The sequence below is a fragment of the Eublepharis macularius genome, chromosome 1 (assembly GCF_028583425.1).
Source record: "Eublepharis macularius isolate TG4126 chromosome 1, MPM_Emac_v1.0, whole genome shotgun sequence".
Taxonomy (NCBI): Eukaryota; Metazoa; Chordata; class Lepidosauria; order Squamata; family Eublepharidae; genus Eublepharis; species Eublepharis macularius.
This window is the reverse complement of record NC_072790.1, coordinates 172121268-172133467: the sequence shown is the minus strand read 5'-3', so window position 1 is coordinate 172133467 and position 12200 is coordinate 172121268. Positions and strand designations below refer to the sequence as shown.

Sequence of the window (12200 nt, the reverse complement as noted above, 5' to 3'; positions counted from 1 at the left end):
ATCTGGCTTCCACATCTCTCATCACTAATTTTGGCTGTAGCTCCTCTTTTATATACAATGCCACTCCCCTTTTTTTCTTTTTTGAGGCCGCTACAAAATCATTGCCGAATTTGTTTAATTTGAGATATTTTACATCCTGCTTTCTAATATGAGTCTCTTGCAAACACACAATATCACATTTTTGTTTTAATAGCCAGTGGAAAATACTTTTTCTCTTATTCGGTGAATTAAGTCCGTTTACATTCCAAGATAAAACTTTACACTCCATATTCATAACCTTGTTGTTGGTAAGTCCTTTTCATTGTCCCTCAAGAACTTTTCCATTTCTAGTTCAGATCTGATGCGCTTTTTCGCTCCTCCAAATTCAAAGGACATTCCTTCTGGTAATTCCCATCTGTACCTTATTTTCATGTCCTTCAGAATCTGGACTAGGGCTTTATATTTTTTCCGATCTAGCAACACCGATCTGGGTAGCTCCTTCATAATAATAACCGTCTTGCCATCAGCCTCCAATGGGTCTTGAAATTGTTTACTCACAATTGTTTCTCTTATGTTTCTAGTCGTAAATTGCACAATCACGTCTCTTGGTAGTTTCCTCTGGGTTGCAAATTTTGAATTTATTCGGTACACCACATCTAGGATAGCCACAATTTCCTCCTCCTCCTTTCCCAGGTATTCAGCTAACACCTCGGTAATCTGTTCTTGGGCCGTCTTTCCTTCCACTTCCGGCAAGCCGCGAAACCTCAGCTGCTTCTCCATATGCTTGCTCTCCGCAACTGCCATTCTTCCCCTCATCGCCCTCATCTCTGTTCGTTGCGTGTCTGCTAGGTTCTCCACCGCATTTTCCACTACCTTGACTCTTTGCTGTGTCCCCTGCAAATCATTTTGTATTATTTCTTTCTTTTTTTCTTTCTTTCACAAGGATAGGGGAAAGGGAAGGGACAAAGGGGATGGAGAAAGAAAAGGGGGGGATAACCTACAAACACTAAACACTAAACACTACACGTCAATGTTTTCCCTTCATACTGTCATAATACAAAAATAGCTCCGTAGGATAATGATGGAGTGGTTAATCATACAGAGAATAGGCATTTCAAATTCTGATTAAACTTTCCTCCCCCTTCTAGGTCCCGGACGCAATTCTCTCTGTGCAACCGCTGTTGCGGTGCTCTCCTCCTCCTCCCCCCCCTCAGGCTTCTCCTTTTCTTCGTTCTCGGTGCAGCAGAATTCCGGGTTTTTATCTTCAAAATCCTTTAGTTGATCTTCTGATAGTATCTTATAGGCCTGATCTTTATATCTAAACCATATTCCTTCCGGGAATAACCATTTGTACTTTATTCCATGGTCCCTCAGAAGAGCTGCAAACTTTTTATACTTAAAACGTCTTTTCCGGACTAGAAATGGAACGTCCTTCAAAATCTTGACTTTCAAACCCATAAAGTCCAAATCCGCATTGTATGAGTTATATAGGATGGTGTCCCGAATCTTTTTAAATGAAAAGTCAATAATGATCTCACGAGGCACCTGTCGCTTTGTTGCATATTTTGAAGAAGCCCGACGGACCTCCAAAATGGCGCTTTTAACCTCTTCTTTAGTCGTCCTCGCGGGTATCGCCAATAGTTCCGAGACCACATCCCACAGATCCTCATTTTCCTCCTCTTTCACGTTTTGGAGACGCAAAATTGTCTGCGTTCGTTCCATCTGTAGCCCGATCAGCTGGTTCTCAACCAACTTCAGCTCCTTTTTTGTAGCCTTCACAAGTGACGCACTTTCCAGAGCAGACTTCTCTGCCCCCCCGCTACTTCCTTAATGGTTTTCACTTCGCTTTCAATTAAGCCCACCCTTTGATCAGTTTCGTTCAGCTTGTCAACAAAGGGTTTTATGGCTTCCACCACCGCCCTGCGCACCAACTCTTCGAGCGACTCTCCCTTCAAGGTAGCCGAAATTGACTTACCGAGAGCAGGACTTTGCTTCTTTGCTGCCATTTGGGGGGGGGGGCGCCAACTAAATTCTGGAACTCACCGAAGGGGAAGAGCGAGTCTTCTTCAGATCAACCTCTCCTTCACTAACGCTTGTAGAACAGAAGGGATTTGCTTGTTTACAGGCTTCCGCCTGTTTCTTTTATTTGCCGTTTCTCATTGCCCGGCGGCACTCGAGGCGCCGCGCACGTCTGCTGGCCTCCATAGGGACAAACGGGCAATTCCCCCCCCCGCATTGATTTCGGGGGGTTCTTCCCGCCGCGTCCCGGACCCTGGCTCCCTCCCTGGGAGTCCTGGGGGCTAATCCTTGCAGATCAGCCGCCCGGTCAGGGTGCCCGGTCGTTTCCTCCCGGACCAGCCGAGAGGAGCGTCCGGCATGGCTGAGAAAACGAAACCGAATCTCATTTTGTATTATTTCCATTCCCTTCTTCACTTCTGCCAGTTCATTCTTTACTGTCTCTTTAACCTCTTTCACCAGCTCAGGTTTTATATCCTTGAGTTCCTTAATCGCTTCTGAGAGTTTTTTATCCAAGTTCTCTATCGCCGTTTGCCACTCTTTTTTCGACATCGTGGGGCTTGCTTCACCTCGCTCCCATGAGTCCGCTGGCTTCCTTAACTCCGTGGCGCTTGGCTTAATGTCCTTTTAATTTGAATGTCCCGGTCTTTTTGCAAAAGAGTCGTTTAGAAAGTCCAAAATGTCGGGCGTCTTTTCTCTATGGTTTCTCTATAGTTTTTGTAATCCAATATGGCTTACTTCCTCTTCCGCTGAAGCCGCAGCTCTTCCCCTTTCAAAGATGGCGATTCCCTTCTTCCTGTCATCCGGCAAGGGCCGCTTCTCTCCAGCAACTCTATCACTGCTACGTACTTCCTGTTTCCCGACTTCCCACAGCAGTTCTCATGATGGTAAAACTTTCTCACAGCCTGATATCTCCTTGTAACCACAGGTATGTAAAACAATAGTCCAATTTCTTTAATAACTCCGTTTAACTTAGTCCTTTTTCTAATATAATTCTTGCCGGATCCTCCCCTCCTTATAATCAATCTGTTGCAGTTTAAAAGTCTACTTTAATGCTTCTTTACTTTAAGTAATCTGTCCCATTTCCAGAGATAGTGATCTTTACCTTCTCAAGCACTTTTCATGGGTTGTAATCGCTGTTTCAATCTCAAATCCCCTTCAGATCTTCTTGCCCCTGTTGAGGCTTGGGCATGTAGGTCTTATGCCAACCGCATTGGCTCCAGGACTGCCGCAGAGATTTTAGCCAACCTGTCTTCGGGTGGGACCTCAAGGGACGGGAGAGAGTCCGTTGCGCAGGACCCCCCCTCACCCGAGATCAACGCGCCCTGAGGTTCTTAAGCATTCTATGCCTGTTCTCTGCCTGAGAACAGTTGGCCGCGGGCTTTTTTTTGCCCCGCCGGCCGTCAAAACGGCAGCCCGGTCAGCTCAGTACTTAGAGCTGCATTAGACCTCCATGGATCCCAAACCGGAAGTCGAATGGAAGAATAAATTAAATGAATATGCATCAATGGCAAAATTAACTTCTCTTATACATAACAGATTGACTTTAGAATTTCAAGATAAATGGAAAGCTTTGAAAAATAATATAGCTGAAAATTAAGACCAAAATTAGATTAACAAAGAGAATGATAGAAGGAAAGAGTTAGCTAATACATGTTTATAATAAAGATGCTATTAGTTGATAAAAATGTTAGTAGATATGAAAACAGATGGTAAATATAGAATAAGACATTTAAATATAAGTGAAATATCAAGAGTAGGTAAGTTCTACTTAAATGTATGTATGTAGTTTTTATTTTATAGTAGTATATAATTTATGTTTGTATGTTTGGAAATTGAAATAAAATATATATAAAACCAGATAAAAATAGTAATACATAGTATCACTAATGCAAAACAGCTCATAAAACCACTAAAAAAAAATCAAATATAAAATCTAAATGACAAAAACTAATATCCAACTATGGTTGCTAGGACCCCTGGGACCCAAACTGAGGAATGAGGGGGTGCATGCGGGGGGGGGGGACTTCCAGAGGTCAAGGGAAGAAGGGCCCTATGCACTCCTCCCCCTTCTTAGGATTGGGCTGCAAGTTAGATAGATTTCTTTGGGGAATGAGTTCAAGAGACTAGGCACCACCACAGAGAAGGCTCTGGCTCCACAATTTGTTGCTGATTTCAAGCATGCCCTTTGTTCCTTCTCTAGTGACTGAACATGCTCCAGGCTGCCATGATGTCCAAAGGCTGATACCTCAGCAAAGTGGAACTTTTTCCCACCCACAAGCAAGTAGTGTTAAGAGTGTTGGACTAGGTTCTTGGAAACCTGGGTTCAAACCCTTACTCCTGTTGTTTTAGTGATAAAAGGGACAGTGGCAGAATTATGTCGTAAGCCACTTAGCATCCTATTGGGAAAAAAGCAGGGTATAAATATTCTAAACTGGAATTTAATCAAGGTTTAGATTAGAATCCTGGCTTTTAGGGAAACAAATTCCACTTTTGGCAAGGCAGATGTGTTTGGATGTTACAGCAAACAGGACTTTGAATCGACAGAGCAACAGAGTGTGTTTGAGGCTGACTGGAATTTAATTGCAGCTTGTAGTGCCTGACATCTGCATGTAGTCATTCTGAGGCCCAAGTATTTATAAAGTACTTATACACACACATAGCTGCACTGTTTGCAGTTTAGAGCAACTATATAAACACAAAGTGATGTCATTGACCCATCATACATTCACTTTATCTACTCTGCTGCATGCTTGAATAACACCATTGACATACTAAGATACAAGATGCCTGTAGCTAAAAAGTAAGCATCCTGAACCCAAGATGAAGTGGCCTACTTAGTTCTAAAATATTAGCTTTCTAAATCCTTTCAATTTTGGGTGGGTTTGCTCCTTTTCAATGCTATGCACATTGCAAAGTTTATTTTAACATCTCCATTTGTTTCCAGGTAATTGTCAAAGATTTCACCCGATGACGTATGGGAAGTGTGCATTACTGTCAATAGGTGCGTAGGTAGGACCTGGTAGCAGGAAATTCACTTCAAGGATACATGTGATCAAGAACCTTTAGCAAATCCTATAATTTGTTCATATCCAAGATCTCCCGCTGTATAACGAGTGTACTGGAGAAAAGACTTATTTTCTTTGAACAGATACTTTCCTTGAATCATAATGCTACAGCAATTTTAGAGGGTTTTTGGTATAATGACAGGTAGCGTAATGGTGCTTTATGTTAACTCTGCTACACTTCATAATGCATTAATTAGCTTCTTACAGAAAATTGCAGCTTTAACTCCTTTTAAATGCATACAAATGTGCAATCAAAAAATCACTACAGTAAAATTAAAAGTGTTAGAAAAACAAATAACTGAGCTGTGTACAAAGCAATTGTTATTTTGTACTTTTTGAAGCTTATACTGTTAAAATTCAAAGTCGAATGCAGTCGTCAGCATTAAATTTGCTTCAATATTCTGTATCTAACTAGAGATATAAACAATTATAAAAAAGTTTAACCTTAGGAGTCAAAGAGCTCAATTTCTCACAGAACTATTTCAACACATCTGTATTGCAAGTCAGTCAGTTTCTCTCTTACACACACTCACAAACACAAAGTACACAAACTTCTGAGTGTCAGGAAAACAACTAGGCCAGAGCATGTTAGTTTTCTATGTGGAGTGCCACCCTCCAGCAGCTTTCAGTTCTGAGAGCCCCTACTTGAAGTAAGCATAAGCAGTCCCGAGACTAACGTCTTAATAAAAACTAGGTCTAATTATAAAAGATTCCAGGACATCTTTGTCACTATATCTACTCTGCATGAGCAAGTGAGATCTGTCCACTGAACTTCAGCTCAAGAAAAAAAGAATAAGACCATTCTGCCTGATATCCTGTATTTAATAAAGACAAATGGGACAAATCAAGCCAAGTAACTCAATAGCCTATTCACAATGGGAGCCCTTTGTCTTTGTTGCTAAATTTCTTGATTGATACTATCATCCATACTCCAGTATCTTAGCTGCTTTGAACCACTGTGATCTGTGCCTTTTTATTTTCTAGTATCTCTCTTAAAAAAGAGATATTGGAGTCACAAATGCAACTTGTAGGCTGCTATATTACAGTAGTATCACAGAGGCAAATGCTATGAAAATTGTTAGGGTATAAATAAAAATGACTATAACTGAAGCCCAAGATGCAATCTTGTCCACTGTGAAAAATAAAAATTATAATGTTGTTTATTGTATCATTTTACAAATATTTATATAAGAGCTAGATGTCCAAAACTGCCTGTCAGGATCTACCAAGGGCAGTGGACTGTGGGTTTTGTTTAATAGAAAACATATGTCAGCCCTGAGTAATTCAAAAGGCAAGCACTTCAGCAGAAAAATTCCAAACACATTTTTTTCATGGGCAGCCTCCCCAGCAATGCCTGTAGCAAGCAAGCTGGCCTGAACCTGATTCCTGGAATCAGTATGACTTCTGTCAGAGCAGCCAAAATCTTATTTACTGTGATCTGGCTTTAAGCAGGGGAGTTAAAAAAAACAACAACTCTGTGAAGTAAAAAAAAAAACACTTTTCCACTTCCTCTTTCCTTTCCCTGAAACCCCCAAAGTGTCTCCCTTTTTTCCCCATCTCTTCTTCTCAACCACCAGTCAATGTACCTTTACTGCCCCCAACTTCAGCTATGTTTTGTTGCCAAGTAGGCCCCCTCTCCTGCTTCAGGGCCTGCCATGAACTGTGTTGGAGTTTCCCGCGCTGCTGATTTACTGCTCCACCAAAAACAGCCCTGCACGTGTGCACTTTAATACACATGTCAGTTCCCTGCCTGCTTGCTAGTTATCCTGCTGGTACAATAGACTGTGTCAGTTTCCTGAATCCATGTCTGGACAACTACACTAAGGACTCTCTTTCTGGGCAGCCTTGCCCAAGCCTATATCTGGACCTCCCTGTGTGTGTTTGGACTTTATTACACGTGTGCTCCGTGCCTGCCTTGCCATCCACCATGGACTGTGCCTGTTCCCTGCTATGGACTGTGTTTCACGTGCTGTTTCCCTGCCTCCATGGAAGCCTGCCTCACCTGGGCCCCAGCCGCGCTGCTAGCAGTCAGGTGCCAGCTGGGGAAAACCTCCAGCAAGCCTGACCAGGCACCCCCTGGCCAGTTCCCGCCTGGAGACTCCCGTGGGCTGGTCACCCAGCTTGCCCTCGCTACCGGGCAGCCTGCTAGCCAGCCCCAGCCATGCCCAGCCGGCAGCCATGTTCTTAGGCAGCCAGAAGACCTAGAGAAGAAGCCTGCTTTGGGAAGCCATTTTGGAGAAGCGGGCACACCACGTCCGCAGCGAGAGAACCTCATCCCGCTCTGCATATCTTAAGAGCCGCCCCGGAGAAGAAGCTAAGTGCCGACCATCCCAAGCACTTAGAGAATGCATCTCAAAGAAGCCTCCACATTCCAGAGCTGATTACATCAGGACAAGCCCCGTCCGCTGGAACATCCATTCAACACGCCCGGATCTCCCCCTCCCTCCTTTGTCCCCTCTTCCTAAGGTGTCACTATAACACAATCAGATTACTAAAGTGGCCCATCTAAGCCATTCAGAAAACCATTAAGACCTTTGTTTCGACCCATGAGAACCACAAGGTACAGCACCAGCACCAGGGTACGTTTTGGGGTATTTAAGCTGGCCGCTCCGGCCACATGGTGCGTATGCCTTCCCTGTCCAGATCCCTTGCTGTCTCTCTGTGGATCCAGTGCTGGCATTGGACCACCTCGCTGCTGTGTCTCTACTCCGCTTCAGGATTGTAAGTATATCCCTTATCATTGTGGGTACCTGCTCACGTGACCGTCTCTATATTTCTTACTCTATGTTTCCTAGTCCTTGTATTCTGTCTTGTGTGTATGTGCAAGTTCAAGCTTATGCCACACTATTAGTAAATTCACGTTATTGATTGAATATTTGTAGTCTGCCTCTTTATTACGTGAGCATCTGGAGAAGGGACCTTGGTATAGATGGTTAGATCCGCACTAAATTTAGTTCTGGACTGCTAAGCTAATTCCCCATTCAAAAGAGCAGTTCCGGTAACAGTTTTTATTTATTTACTTCATTTATACTCTACTTCTGTCCCCAATGGGAACTCAAAACTGCTTACATATTTCTCTCCTCCATTTTATCCTCACAACATCCTTGTCAGAGAGGTCAGGATGACAGTGTGTTACCAGTGGGCTTGCATGACAGAATAGGGATTCAAACATGGGTCTCCTATTTCCTATTCCAAACCTCTAACCACTATACCACACTGACTTTTGAGAGGTGACTGCTCTTGAACAGTAGAAAGCAACTGGGCCTGAATGAGTCATACAAGTGGTGTGGTATTAATATACGTGTCGTACCAAGTCTCCTTCTCTGGAGGTTTTTAAGAAGAGGCTAGACAGCCATCTGACAGCAATGACTCTACAATTCAATACAAATTTAGGCAGATCAGAAGAAGGAAGGCAGGAAGGGATGAACCAGCGTTAGGGTCTTGTGGGGCTTTCTTATATGCCCAGGTTAATGCCGATTGCCACTTTGGATCAGGAAAGAATTTTCTTCCAGGTCAGCTTGGCCAGGGATCCTGCAAGTTTTTTGCCATTCTCTGGGCACAGAGAGGTGAATTTCCTGCACGGTGCAGGAGGCTGGACTAGATGACCCTTGGGATTCTTCCAGTTCTATGTTTCTATGTCATCCATAGCAGGAATAGCCTCTTGAGTCCTCCCTCAAAGGCCAAAACAACCCTGGAAAGGGCCCCTCCCCATCACCCTGCATTTTCCTGACAGACATCAAGGCTTGAATACTGTTGCTGTTGCCTAACAATGGCCAGAGACTGCATCTGTTTCTTAAAGCTACAGGAGCTCTTTTTTTATCATTTTACAGGGTTTTAACTCCATTGTATATTTTGTTAAACTTCAGATTTTTCTGCAAAACAGAGGCTTTTCTTAGGTTTGTAGGAAGATCTGTCTTGTCTGTCCAAGCTTTCAGTCTCTGGATTTAAATACCCACATATGAGGCCACGTTGTAAATTAGCTGTATTGATGATGATGATGAACTCTTCACACAACTTACTCGAAGATGACCACAGGCACTGGATCTGACAAGGAATCTAGGACTGGGCTTGCAGGATGCTCCTTTGCATACTGCAAAGATGGAAAGTTCTGATATAACATCATGATATCCATAAATATATTAATTCATACAGTAGATGAGCACTGGAGAAAACTCAGGTTTGATGTGCTTCGTTTTGTGCATCCATGGCAGAACCAATCAATGTGAAGGGGAGCCATCAGTCTGCAAAGACTTAGGGTCATCTGCTAGAGAGCCATGATTAGTCTTTCACTTCTTGGTGCAGATCCACCGTGTGTCCAAGTATTCAGACACTTGAGCCATTCCCTCATGTTTAATCTGTTTAAGACAGGAAATGCTGGTATACACATGGCAAAGTATGAATGGGCCCTCAGTTAGTGCTCCAATCAGTAACAGCACAACCTGTATTTTTAAGCAACTCATAGAAAGAAGATAACTCTGTCTAAAAACTGGGAGAAATTGGGGCTTTGAGCCACTGTTTGTTATGCTCATGAGCTAAAACACAGTCCATGCTGTAAAGAGTTGTCTTTTCACCTAGTATGGCACAAATCCTTGATCACTTGTGAACAGGTTACTTTGACTCAACACCATTTCTCCTTCTTCATATGTTATGAGGATGAAAATTAGTCCCAGTTTTGATTCACTGAACTGCAGAAATAAGCAGAAGGCTCATATATACTGAAAACCAACTGTACCAAATAATGCTCATGGCACACTTGTACAGAGGCCTCCATGAGAGCATTGTATTATAATAATAACCGTGTGCTTATATATCACCCTTCTAAACAGATTAGTGCCACACTCAGAGTGGTGAACAAAGTCAGTGTTATTATTACCTCACAATACAGCTGGGGAGCTGGGGCTGAGAGGAGTGGCTTACCCAAAGTCAGCTGCAAAGTTTGTGAACCAGGAGACTGCTGATTCACAGCCCAGCTACTTAACCACTATGCTACAACAGCTCTCCTGGGTTACAGCTTGTTATCAGATTGCTGGTTCTGTCCCATTCACTGAAAAATTGCCCAAGAAATCCTGTTTGAGACGAAATCAACAACAGCCCATACACAGTCTTTCTCTGTGGTGGCCCCTACCCTGTGGAACAGCCTGCCTGAGGAGGTCAGGAGAGCCCCCACTGTCCTAGCTCTCCACAAATGATGCAAACGATGCTTTTGTATTGTAGGGAGGAGGTCTCATATTCTTCACTAATGACTTTACCACTATATTGTCTTACATATTACCTGTTGTTTTAAATACGTGCTCCTATGAGCTACCTGTACTTCATGTTGGCTAATGTCAGCCCTAGAATTGCTTATGTTCTGTTTCAGCATTTCTTCAACTCTGTATTGGATTCTTGCTAATGCTATGTCTTTGTAAACTTGTGTTTCTTTACTCTATGGCATTGTTAATGGAAATGGCCTTCATATTGACTGTACTAATCTCACACTGTGTAATCCGCCTTGAGTCTCAGTGAGAAAGGCAGACTATAAATGACATAAATAAATAAAATAAATAAATAAATTATGTACACTAACAGTATCACCCACTGACTAAAGGTGATGTAAAAAGGATAAGACTGAATTTTAGCCTCCTTGCAGCGCTGTAGCGCAGCTAAACAGATACTGCCCTTTACCAGCACAAGGCATTCACAATGCTCTGTAAATACTAGCCTAGCTGCACTAAGGCAATCATATGGTGCAATGTCAAAAAGGAGGAAATTCTGCCTGGGAATGTAGAGAAAGAGTGACTGGGGCCATTCCAAGTCTGGGGCTAGTCAAATCAGCAGGGCTCTTTGCATAGAAAGCATGACTAATAAAGGTATACCTCTATACAGCCCCAGAGAGCAACAGCTTTGCCCTCGTGACTACACAGATGGCTGTAGAGTACTATGATTAGCTCAGCCACCAATACCTTACCAGGCTCTCGTGTAGTAGTTTGGAAACAACATTCATACTTCAAGACACATAGTATAGCGACACAACTCCCCAAACCCATGGAACAATAACTACACAAGATAGAAGGACAAGATGGGTAAAGAATGATGAAAGGGCACATAATAGTAATTGTGGCATGACCACAGGATCAGGGTGCCAAATTGCAATCTTGCACCAAGTTAAAAAGTATTTAGATCAACAGTCTTATTAAAGTGTGCATAACTGGACAGATGAGTGAACACTGAGTACAAATGGAAAGTATTTAAATTATTCTTACATCATAGTCAGGGAGATATACAATACACATTAAAAGCACCATTTTAAAAAGTGTACAAGATTAAGAAGTATAAAATATAATCAAGCAATAGAATTCTAGAAGCAGCAGCAATAAAATTTAGAAAATGCAATACAGTAACAGATAACAGTTATTGTTTGCTATTAAAGTCTTGCAGCAGATGAAATAGGTCAGATGTTTGGAAGGTACAAAATAATCTAATCAGCCCAGACAATATGAAAAGCATTAGCTAGTGCACCTAAAACAAGACATCTAATGTCTGGCATCTAAGGTCAGTGATATTCAATAGTTCCTGGATAAGAACTATTTTATTTAGGACCAACCTGTCATTCAGTATATTAACAGATAAGACTACCATGATTACTGACAGAAAAACCATTATTACAGACAGACAATTAACATCTAACCCTCTATCCCCATACCTTTCCTTGGCATGTTTGATGCCAACTACTATACTATCCTGCTGCCCAACATACAGCTAATAGTAGCTCATTCATACCTTCTTTCCCACCCAATTCTGTAGGTACAACTGTTAAAAACAAACAAACAAAAATCTTTTCTTTTCATTGCTGTCACCTGGCCTCTCTTTCCTCCTTCTCAAACTGCTGATGTCAGAGATAGAGGAGCTGGCCCCTGTATCTCCATGAAGTAGTAACCCGCCTCCCTGAAGTAACCCTTTCAGGGCCACTCCTCTGTTGGCAATTCTCAGGGGAAATGCCTCTTCCACAGTTTCTGGGTACAGAAACAGCAGATTGCTGTAGGAGGTGTTTACCAGCCTCTGAAAGAGTTGCACTTTACAGAGAGAATGGGTGGGTTTTTCCCCCCACTGGTGCAATCAACTGTTTCTGAGTTCATACAATTTGGAATGCAAACACAA

General features: G+C 42.5%; 1 protein-coding gene across 1 annotated transcript in view; it reads right to left on the bottom strand.

Annotated features, from left to right (window-relative positions):
- Positions 1 to 12200, bottom strand: part of GLP1R (glucagon like peptide 1 receptor) — a 177627-nt gene that overhangs the window by 22149 nt on the left and 143278 nt on the right. The window lies entirely within an intron of this gene.